Source organism: Chionomys nivalis, chromosome X (genome assembly GCF_950005125.1).
Source record: "Chionomys nivalis chromosome X, mChiNiv1.1, whole genome shotgun sequence".
Classification (NCBI taxonomy): domain Eukaryota; kingdom Metazoa; phylum Chordata; class Mammalia; order Rodentia; family Cricetidae; genus Chionomys; species Chionomys nivalis.
In genome coordinates, this window is record NC_080112.1 from 137,276,432 (window position 1) to 137,289,047 (window position 12,616).

Below are 12,616 nucleotides of genomic sequence, written 5' to 3' on the forward strand. Positions count from 1 at the left end.
CTACAAGCTTGACTATTATTTATGATTATTTATCAACAACCTATATTTCCTAATTATACAGTATATTTTTAAATGAACTACACAATCACAATGCCTTAATCAGAAATACATATAACAAAATTGACCTTAAAATCCATACCAATGCAAATTATTTATAGCTATATCAGCCTGGGACTATTCTCAGCTAACAAGTATGAGAGGAGCTTTCTATGAGACCCTACCTCCACAAGGAACAGAGTTCTGCCTACAAACTCAATGATCTTAGAAACAGATTCCCCACAGCTATAACTTCCAGATTGGAACTCAGCCCTGACAACACCATGATTTTTAATCCAGTAAGGCCTGTGTCAAACTCTGAAAGTATGAAACTACCAGGTAATGTTTTGAGCATCTAAGGTTTTACTAAATTGTTTTGACAGTTGCTTCTCCAAAAAGTCACTGTTCTTTATATTTCTTTTTTTAAAAAAATATTTATTTATTTATTTATTTATTTATTTATTATGTATACAATATTCTGTGTGTATGCCTGCAGGCCAGAAGAGGGCACCAGACCTCATTACAGATGGTTGTGAGCCACCATGTGGTTGCTGGGAATTGATCTCAGGACCTTTGGAAGAGCAGGCAATGCTCTTAACCTCTGAGCCATCTCTCCAGCCCTGTTCTTGATATTTCTAAGATGTATTTATTTTTATTTGTATGATTGTTTTGCCTGTGTGCGTATCTGTGTACCATGTGTGTGCAGTGCTCAAGGAGGCCAGAAGAGAGTGTCAGAGCCTATGTAACTGGAATTGCAGAGAGTTGCTAGTCTCCTTATGGGTTCTAGGGACTGAATTAGAGTCCTCTGCAAGAACCACAAATACTCTTATCCATTGAGCCATCTCTCCAGCTCCTGGAGTAACCTGTCCTTATTTATTGTGTGAGTAGTGCTGGGAGCCGAACTTAGGTCATCGCACATGGTAGACAAGCACTTTGTATTGCTGAACTGTATTTCCAGCCCTTGTTGTCTTTTATTGAGACTTGCTTCCCTGTTTGACCATTGAAATTATTATTTGTGTCTTTTGTAGCCCTCCAAAGTCCTTGGAAAGTCTAACTGAAGTCACCATAGCAGACCCATCAGAGGTTATGGTTGATGTGTCTCCCACTGTGTCAGCATGTTTCAATTGATTGGTTGGCCAGTTCCTCACTGATGGCACAGGGTTCTGTCTGCATGCTACACAAGGTAGACTCACAAGGTCCAGTGCCCAGGTCCTTTAATGACAATGATTGTCAGAGTTCCTATACCAGCTTCCTGTTTGTGTTCAAGGAAATGAATCAAGTAACAGGAGTTCAGAGAGTCTATGGCCCTGCCTAAATGTCAGGCACTTTGATTATTCCTCATAGCACAATTAATAAAAACCCAGAGACAGATATTGGGGTCCAAGCTGAAGAACAGAAAAGCAAAGCAGCCAACCACCAGAGAGACCTGTTGCCTCTACCAAATTTCTACCAAAAGGGCGAGATCCTGTCTCCACAAATCCTCAGACTCCACACTCCAGGAAGTTCCTGTCTCTCTGCCCAGCCATATCACTCCTGTCTCCACCTCTCTAGTGCTGGGATTAAAATTATGTGACACCCAAACACTGGGATTAAATATGTGAGCCACCACCACCTGGATCTGTTTCTGGATCCATCTTGTGTAGCCCAGGGTAGTCCTGAACTCACAGAGATCCGTCGACCTCTGTCTCCCGAGTCTTGGAATTAAAGGTGTGTGCCACCTCTCCCTGGCTTGTATGGCTGACTAGTCTGCTGCTTTAGCCTCTGATCTTCAGGTAAGCTTTATTTATTAAAACACAAATAATATACCACTATAATTCTTCCCCTATTGTTCTTGTAACACTGATAATGTCACAGTTCTTGATAGCTGGCATTTACTCATCTACCAAATGGAGTCACTTAGAGACAACATTCATCCCCTTTGCCTTCAAGCAGTATTCCTCAGGCCTGGCTCTCCATAAAAAAATAATAACTGGGGAGTTTTTCAGAAGTAATACTATTCCAGTCCCATGCTAGATTAAATGAAGCATCCTATCAGAGTGTGGGGAGTGTCTCAAAGTAGACAACCTTCTCTAGAGGATGCAGAGAAACTTGAAGGATAAGCATGAGACATCATCACTGGGATGAGGATATTGGTAATAATATGATGAGAGACACAGACAATATCAAGGAGCCAAGAGAGCTTCCTGGATGACAGCCAGCAAAAACAAACACAATTGGGATTTCACTCATAAAAAGTATAAGGAACCAGCTTCCAACAACCAAAATGAGGCTAGAAATGTGTTCTTCCTCAGAGACTACAAAACAGAGCTCAGGATAACCAACACATGGATTTCAGCCTTTTGAAGCCTAGAACAAAAGAATCCAAGTCCACCCAGACTTAATAACGTTCTCATGTCAGCTATGGGATGACAAAATGTGTCTTGTGTTTTATTTATTATATTTATATATAATATTTACATATTATATTTCATGTGTACACATGAAAACGTACACAAAGGGATGGGCAGGTATGTGTGCTCTTGATGTGGAGGCCAGAGGTCTACTTTGGGTGTCATTCCTCAGGAGCTGTCCACCTTATTTTTTAAGACAGGTTATCTCGCTGGGACACAAAACTAACCAATTAGGACAGGTATGCTTGCCAGAGAAGCCCGGGATTCTGTCTGACTCTGTCTCTCTGATGCTGGGTTTGTAAGAACACTCTAACATCTCTGGTCTATAAAGGGTAAAAACATGAGTCCTGGAGACTCACCTCAAGTCCTCAGGCTTGCACACGCAAAACTGAACTGTCTCTCAAGTCCAAACTTGAACAGAGAGCTTTAAACTGCTACATTTTAATAATTTTTAAGGCAGCAACAGAAGACTATTGTTTAAACTAATGTAACTGCTAAAGCAGTTTTGAGCTATTAATTACTAATGAACAAACAATTTTAGTGACAATGACTTTGATTGAGAAATATAAATCAAAAGTTGACAGATGAGAAATGTTATCAAGTTTGGTTGGCCAGTCTGCTCTAGAATAAACAGCAGTTCACTTTCCAAGAAGCAGTTATAATGGCAATAACTTCAGCAGCATTTCTTTCTGCAAAGTCTTTGGATTCAGCGAAGGAAAATACTAATTAATGATCATAAGAAATTATTGTGACTGACCAGCTATGATGTGAAACTATATGACACACAAAGCTATGACTGTTGCAAGGATAATTGAAATGCATGAACTTGTAAAGGAGATTTAAGTATCATCTAGGTGCTATTATCATCGAATAATTTTGGGTCTCTTTGAACAGTTTATCATGTCCTTTGCCCGTGGATGTTTTGCTAAACAGTTAAGCACCTTCATCTTCTGTACCATCTCACCAGCTCCTCCTTGGCCTCTGTTCTCTTTACCATCAGGCCCACCTTGTCTGGCTTTGGAGTCATGCTGGTAAGCATTTAGCAACAATGTCCCAGAGAAGATATACATTTATGAAGATAAAGGGATATTTAATGAACAATTGGTTACTACCAATAATTTATGCAGTGCTCTTCATTATCAATTGCCGCACACCACGCCCCCGTGTCTGCACTCTGTGCGCTGGCACCACGTTCACGAGCTTTGGGCAAGGGGGATGGAGGTTAAAATACACAGACACACACAGACAGAGAGACAGCGACACGGGTCATCCTTGAATTCCCCAAGAATGCCCCCTTTATTGTGTTCAGGGGCAGATTATATAGAGATAGCCATGCCCCAGCCAAACCCACCAGAAACCACTCTCCTGCCATCAGGAACTCCTGAAGGTCTCCTGCTCAGAGCAGCTGTAGGCACTCAGATCAGGGGATTACAAGAAATTCAGGATCTGGGGTCTCACTGCTCCCAACAATCAATTTCATAGAGTCAATTGGTTTTCAGAGATTGCCTTTGTTGATTTTTTTTTCTTCTACCGGACATCGGATTGCAATTTCATAACAGAGATCCAAATCATTGCACACTACCGAACAAGAGGTGGGGTTGTTGCACACAGGTTACCAAGTAGTCAGGGTTTATGGTCCATAGCTCGATAAGGAAACAGGTTTAGCTGATCTTGGTAAGAGCAGTCGCCAGGCTAGAGTGTTTTAGGCTGTAAATGTCCAGGGGAAGAAAGCTACTGTGGACATTTTCTGTACATACTGTCAAAGTTCAAACTTGGACTGGGGAGGGGGGCGGCTTTGCCATTTTCCAATGGGTCTGAAGCCTTAAGGTCTATGACATGGCATATCAGCAGCACATATTCACTCGGGACACACTCAGGGTTTCAGCCACTCCTTACAAATCACAATATCACAAAACCAGGAGGGAAGTTAGTTCTTCCTGAGTAGCCAATGGCCAGGAAGTTGCTCATCTCTATCTTAATGACTGCAGTCTGACACGGATATTAATTAATAATCTTGTTTACATCAACCAGAAGAATGAAAATTTTTAAAATGAAGATACATGCTGGAACATTTTTCTTTGGCAGTATGAGCTACTTCTTTACTGAATGGTTCAAGATTTTAAGTACTAAAAAAATATTTCCTCAAAGGTTTGTGCTTTCTACAACAGAAGCAGATACAGATACAATCCAGTTTTGTGTTTTATCTGCAGTCTTAACCTCATTATCATGATATTTTTAAAGATACACTTATTTATGTATATGGGTGCTTTGTCTACATGGATGCACTCAAGGGGACATCGGAGCCCATGAGGCTATGGATATAGATAAGATTGTGTGTTCTGGGGATTGGCAAGAGCAGTAAGTGTCCTCAGCCACTGAGCCATCTCTCTAACCCCCTCCATGGCATTCTTTATGTGTATGTGTCATGTCTGTGCAAGTGAATTAACACACTGAGCTCAGAAGAGGACGTCAGATTATTTGGAGCTGTGAGCCCCCCGATGTGGGTGCTGGAAACCAAGCCTGGATCCTCCAGGAGAGAAGCCGATGCTCTTAACTGTTGAGCCATCTCTCCAGTCCTCCATGACATTCTTAAGTCTAGACATCAACAACACCCATAATGACTTGATACATTTTAAGGAATGGATAAACAAGCTTCTTCTTAATCTTAATAAGTCTATCTTTTTGGACTTTATTATTTTGTGTATGTGGTTTGTCTACATGAATGTCTGTGTACAACATGCATGTCTGGTGCCCACAGAGGCCAGAAGAGGACATTGGATCCTCTAAAACTGTAGTTACAAAAAGTTGTGAGTCACTATTTGGGTGCTGGTACTAGAACCAAGATCTGCTGAAAGAACAGCTTGTGCTCTTAATTTCTGAGGCATTTTGAACTTTATTTATCTCAAGCCATAGAATTTTATGCCCAGAGGAGAGAAACTGTAATAAAGATGTGCCCAGAAGATCATCATGAAAGAGGGCTGGAAAGATTGCAAGAGCTGGAGGTTATAGAAGACTACAGCAAGACAGGGCCATTGCATAATAAACTCACAAGAGTGCAACATTTATTCTAAGCTGTCTGCACCAAGAAACTTGACCACATAAATCAGTACCTAAAATGGACATTTGTTATACCGATGTTGCTCGATTTGCTCAATATTCTCCAAATGTATGCTAAAGTTTACATAGTGATCTATTGACAAAGACTTTTTACAACAGTTTTATATGTTCGTTAAAAATTTGTTTTGTTTGGCAAGCTGCAGGTACCATAGAATGTGTGTAAGTTAGAGGACAACCTGCAGGAATTGACTCTCTTCCATCATGTAGATACCAGGGAATTGAACTCAGGTCACTGGACCTGGTTGCAGGTACCTTTATACACTGAGCCATATTTTTAGACTGGAATTAGAGATAGTTTATTCTTTTATTTTTATTAAACATTTTCATACAATATATTTTGATCATAGTCTTTGTTAATATTCCCCTCTCCCAACTCCTCTCAGATCCTCTCCACCTTCCTACCCACCCAACTTTCTTTCTCTCTCAAAAAAAAAAAAAGAGGAAAAACAACAAACAGAATGCTCAAAACTGACCGTACTAGTTGGTTTTGTGTGTCAACTTGACATAAGCTGGAGTCATCAGAGCAAGTAGCCTCAATTGAGGAAATGACTCAGGACCCATCTGTAAGGCATTTTCTCATTTAGTGACCAATGAAGGAGGGGCCAGGACATGGTGGATGGCGCCATTCCTGGGCTGTTGTTCCTGGGTTCTATAAGGGTGGGATTAGCAAGCCATGAGGAGCAAGCCCATAAGCAACACCCCTCCACAGCCTCTGTATCAACTCCTGCCTATGGGATCCTGCCCTGTTTGAGTTTCTGTCCTGGCTTCCTTCAGTGATGAACAGCAATGCTGAAGTGTAAGCCTGATAAACCCTTTCCTCCCCAACTTGCTTTTTGGTCATGGTGTTTCATTGCAGCAATAGAAACCCTAAGACACAGACAAAGTTGAAAAAGGAAATAGAAAGAAAGAAAATCAGTAAGAAAAAAATACCAAAGCAAAACAAATATCGAACAAAAAATGAAATCTATTTTATGTTAGCCAACTACCACTGGGCATGGGACCTGCCCTGAAGTATGGTTGATATATCCAGTGACACTCCATTGGAAAAACTGATTTCATTTTCCCAGTAGGCATCAGTTATAATGACTTCTTGGTTCTGGCTGGAATATATAATCACTTTCTCTTCTCAGTGTCTCAGATTGTAAAATCACCCACTATCCCTGTGTGAGGGTTACTAGGTGATTTTGATTGTAGCAGTGTTTCTTTTATGAACTTGGATGCCCTTGTGTTGATGCATGAATGCTTAGAATTGTAATATATTCTTGGTGGATTTTTCTTCTAATGAGTATATAATATCCTTCCTCCATTTCTATCATTCATAGATTTAATCTTTTCATAGATTTCCTGGGTGTTTTCTGCCTAGGTTATTTTAGATTTATCCTTTTCCTTTACTAAGGTATGTATTCATTCTACCTTGTATTAAACACCTAAGATTCACTCATCTGTGTCTTATACTCTGTTGGTGAGGTTTTTATTCTAATTCCTAAATTTTTCATTCCTGGTTTTATTCCAGTATGAATTTTCCTTGGTGATTCTATTTCTTTGTTAAATCTCTCTTTCACATCTTGAATTATTTCATTCAACTGTCTGTGTTTTCACAGTTTTCATTAAGGATTTATTCATGTCCTCTTTAACACCTTTGAACATATTCATAGCTGTTATTTTGAAGTCATTGTCTTGTGCTCTGGGTAAATTGCCTTTCATGGGGGGAGGGGCAATAGGGTTGCTGACTTCTGGAAGAGGCACACTGCTTTGATTGTTCATGTTTGTGTTTTTGCATGGGGATCTAGAGTTAGGCATCTGGAGTTATGATGTTGGGACTGTTCTTTGGTGTATATATCTGATCTCATCTTTGTTGAGTGTCTGTTCTATTCTTTGCTTGCCATTGCCCAGTCTGAATTCTAGCCAAGTGTGATAGCTGTAGGGCCCTTAGTTTCTGCAAGCTGGTGAGGAGTGACAAAGAGATGAAAGTGGGCTAGAAGGAAAAAAACTCTAGGAGACCATAGGTCTACATTAAGAAGACAAATTCCAAGATGATAGAAGAAGGCTAGAAGGATGGCTTCAGCAGGCAGGATGCAAATTACTAAGAGTAAATCTGGAGAGACTGAAATGGAAGACAGGAAGGAAGATGGTCACCCACATGAGTCCCAGCCTAGTGTGGCAGCTGTGGGTCCCTGGTGGAGAGAGGTTCTTCATCACTGAGTCATCTCAATGACCTTTACAAATAGTACTTTTAATGATGTATCAACTCTAAGTTTATGATTATTCAATTTTATTGAAAATAAAGAATTAGAACTGTATGGCTTGGGAAATAAACCTGTTTTTTCATCATTTATTTTCTACATTTCAATAGTACATAAAAAGGCATTACCACACAACCATCACTTTTACTTGTTAGACTTTCTCCCGACAAGCATCGTGTTTAGCCTGACATACTTTGGAAGCTTATCAAATTCTTTCCATTAACTATATATCACCATAATATCTTTACAACTTTTGTTTCAATAAATGTTTACATTATATTTTCATCAAAAATTGGGACCCGAACCAGGCAGTGGTGTTGCACACCTTTAATCCCAGCATTTGGGAGGAAGAGGCAAGTGGATTTCTATGAATTCTACAGAGTGAGTTCTGGAACAGCCAAGGCTACACAGAGAAACCCTGATTCAAAAAATAAACAAGAAAAAGTTGGAAACTGAAGCTTTAATTCATTCAAGTTATGAAAAATATCCGCCAAATAATCTATATGGGAAAGCCTGGCCTCAAATGCAAAGTAATTAGTCAAATTTATCTCATCATCAATACTACATCACATATACTAGAGTTTCTCCATATGACTTGGGTTTCTCATAGCATGATACCTTCAGGGTAGTTATTCTTCTTAGGGTGGCATCCTTCCGTGATTCCAGAACCAGGTACTGCTTGGCCCAGAAGAAACATGGTGTCACTTGTTTTATTGATTACAGCAATCTCAGGGACCACTCAGATTCAAATGGATGAAAAACAGATTCTCTCTCTCATGAGCACACTGAGGAGTCACTAGATAACATTCAAAAAGTGTCCAGCTGATAAAGAAAAGAAGAGTACTGAAAATCACTTTTGAAAACTGTAATCTTGCCACAGCCAATTTCTGAAAGTGAGGAAAGAATGTGGGCTGTAGATTCTGGGTTTCACAGGTTCCTCAAATCTTCACTTATCTTTTCTCCCCATACAACTCTAACTTCCTGGGTTATTAAGAATAAGGGTTATCTTGGAACCAATATGCAATAATTCCCATAAGATATATGTGTTTCCCCTTTCCTGGTAGCCACATTTAATAATAACCCATAGAGGCTCACAGTGAACTCTCACTGATGAGAGCAAGAAGGAAACCTGAAGAAGTATTCAAGGTATTTGCAGGGTTGTTTCTTACAGTACAGAACCTCTCCTTCATTCACTTACTGTGAAGAATAGCATTTCCACTAAAAACAAGGTTTACCTGTCACAAAAAAACTCCAATAATCTAAACTAGTATTGTGAGCCTCTGGGCATAGGCTTTTATTAACTCTCAACTCATACTTTATGCTACAAAGTGGTCATTCCTGGTTCAGTTATTACTTACGAGAAACATTGTAACTGCTGTTTTGACCTAATGAATTTGCCAAAATTTATTCCCAGCCTATCCCAAGCTGCAAATGGAGTGACTGTGGCTAGTTAAAATCATGGGTTACATAGACATGCTGTAGGGAGGAGGAGTGCGGCTCTGTCCTGTCTGGCTCCCGGCCGCCGGGCTAGCTTATATCCCAAAATAACAGCACACAAATTGTACTCATTTAAACACTGCCTGGCTTATTAGTTCTAACTTCTTATTGGCTAACTCTTATATATTCGTTTAACCCATCTCCATTAATGTGTATCGCCACTTGACTGTGGCTTACCGGCATAAGTCTAACCAGTGTCTGTGTTGGACAGGAGAACTATGGCGTCTGCCACACTGCCCTCCTTCCTCCCAGCACCCAGTCTTATCTTCCCTGCCTATCTAAGTTCTTCCCTATCAAAAGGCCAAGGCAGTTTCTTTATTTAACCAATGAAAGTAACACATAGAAAGAAGAGTCTCCTACTCCAAGATAGATGTAGCTACCACTCCTAGTCGGGGATGTTGCTCTTTGCAGCAAATGAAGAACATCACAGAAAAACACAACTAGACACAATACAAGAGATCAACAGATCTTGGGAAACCCAACCCCATCCTGTTCACATATCTTTCATCTACAGCTCAAAGAGCATCTCTGAAGAGAAGACGAGAAGAGTGTAAGAGTTAGAATGCCAGGATGTCTGCTGTGAAACAGGCTCTCCTAGGAATGAGTGCGTAAAAAAGACCAGAACAGTGGCACAGTGGCACTATTGATGGACATGTTAACATGGAACAGAGCAATTTTCAGAGTCCCCACCCTAGACAAAGAACTACAGGCAAATATTAACTGCTGGGAGAAGGAGAATTAGCATCTCCCAGGGATGAGCCTTTATTGGTTGTCCAATGGAGAGTCATCAGCCTTGAAACTATATGCACACAAACAACAAAAATGGACTCAGCAAGCTATATATATATATATATTCATATTGAACTGATACCTGGGCTCCAAAGTATGTTCAATTTCGGAATGGTTTACACAAATACGAGTGGAAGACAGGCTGAGAGGCTTTGAGACCATGGGCTTCCAGGAGGATGCTTTACTGCAGTTTTCAAATTATCCACATAGATGACAACATGCTGCTTTTATAGGAAGGAAATGTTTGTGTCTCATCAACTGTATGTCTAGTGACACATCCATTTTTAAAAATTCATAGCGGTTATAATTCTGTATCTTAATTACATCTAGAGAGCTTGTAACATTGTATAATATTATCTTTAAATGTATATAACCCATAGATGATAGTCCCTTCCATGACTTTATCTCTGTATTATGAAGATGAAAATGTAGTTTGGAAAATATAGAAGACAGAGAAGGATATTGGTGAGATTAGGTGACACAGGATGTTCTGTAGAAGTTTTAGTTTTTAAATTGTTTTCATCACCAGAACCATTTCAAAACAGACACCTATGGAAATAAAATCTTGGGTGTGCCATTCCCCTGACCAGCAGGTTCTATGCCTCTCAAGAATTCATAACAGCAATTCAGAAGGAATGATTTACTTTGGTTTTCCTCCTGAACAGAAGTGCACAACGTGCTCCTAGTACAAATTTAGCTAGGTACATCTGAGTGAAAAATGTGTTTTGCTACAATACAATAATGAACCTTTTATTTTCAGTCCATAATGCATAGTGGTCTAATTGGGCTTTATGGCTCCTCCATCTTCTCCTGGCTTCTGTATTCCAAGCACAGATGATCCAGCTACCAACCAGTCAGCATGCTGCGCATGCATTTGTCTAAGGAACTTTCCCAGCTCTGCAGAGCACACTTCGCCTGGTGTGAAAGGGAGCCCTCAATCAAAGGGTTGGAGTTGGTGTGTAACCGCCTTAGCTTCTTGATTCTAACTTGAGAGCAACTGGCGAACGATTACTCAGTGCTCATCGCACTGGAGTAAAGAGCACAAATAAAGGATTAAAGAAAGACTGGTGCCTGAGTCACCCCAGAGCAGTTCCAGGTCACATGTGCCTCTAGACGGGATGTGACATTTAGATGTCCCAGGTCACCCCAAGACAGATTATCCTCTAGTCCTCTTTTGGCTTCACGACCTGTACTTGGAAGCTCTCCTGACTTCTCCTTATCCTTCAGGAGAAAAATAGATGATGAGTGTTCAATGGTGCACAAAACAGACAGGCTTTCCTACTCTCCTACCCTGAAAAGAAGCTATTGCATCTTGGTTAATGAGCCAAAACCCTGACTCTAGGAACTAGTCATTCTCTCTCTTCTTTCCCATCTCATTCTTTCTTCCATCTTCTCCAGTTCTCTTCACCTCTTTTTTTCTTTTTCTTTTTCTTTTTCTTTCTTTCTCTCATATTCTCTTTCTTTGGCAGGGTCTCACCATGTAGTCCTGGCTGGTCTAAAGCTTATTGTTTAGATAAGGCTTGGCTTCAAACAGAACAGCCTGCCTGCCTCTGCCTTCCCAATTACAGCCATGGCTAGAACATGTAACTTGCCTTTTTCTTACTGCCTCTTCTTCAGCAAGCAAACTTCAACCTAAAAAACTGGTGTTTTCCAGTCAGAATGGCTCTGATCAAAAACACCGATGACAGCTTATGCTGGAGAGGATGCAGAGTAAAGGGAACACTCCTCCATGGCTGGTGGGAATGCAAACTTGTACAGGCACTTTGGAAATCAGTATGACAATTTCTCAGAAAATTGAGAATCAACCTACCTCAAGACCCAGCAATTCCACTCTTGGGCATATGCCCAAAGGATACTCAATTATACTACAAGGACATTTGTTCAACTATGTTCATAGCAGCATTATTTGTAATACTCAGAATCTGAAAAAACCTAGATGCTCCTCAACAGAAGAATGGCTGAAGAAAATGTGATACATTTACACATTAGAATACTACTTAGTAGTATAAAAAACATCCTGAATTTTGCAGACAAATGGATGGAACTAGGAAAAACCATCCTGAGTGACATAACCCAGTCCCAGAAAGAAAAACTCGGTATGTATTCACTCATAAGTGGATATTAGATGTAAAACAAAGGATAATCAGCCTATAGTCCATGACCCCAGAAAAACTGGAGAACAAGGAGAACAATAAGAAAGACATGCATGGATTTCCCCGGGGAAGGAGAAATAGACAAGATCTCCTGAACAAACTGGAAGCATGGAGGAGTGGGAGAAGTGGGGGAGGAAGAGAACCTGAGGGAACACGATGGTCAAGATGGGGGAAGGACAGAGAGGGAGAGCAAGGAAAGAGATAACTTGATTGAGGGAGTTGTTATAGGGCTAGCACTAGAGAATTTCCCAGGAATCCACAAGGATGACCCCAGCTAAGACCCTAAGCAATAATGGAGAGGGTGCCTGAACTGGCATTACCCTGTAATCAGATTGATGACTATCTTACTTGTCATCATAGACCCTTCATCCAGCAACTGATGAAGGCAGAC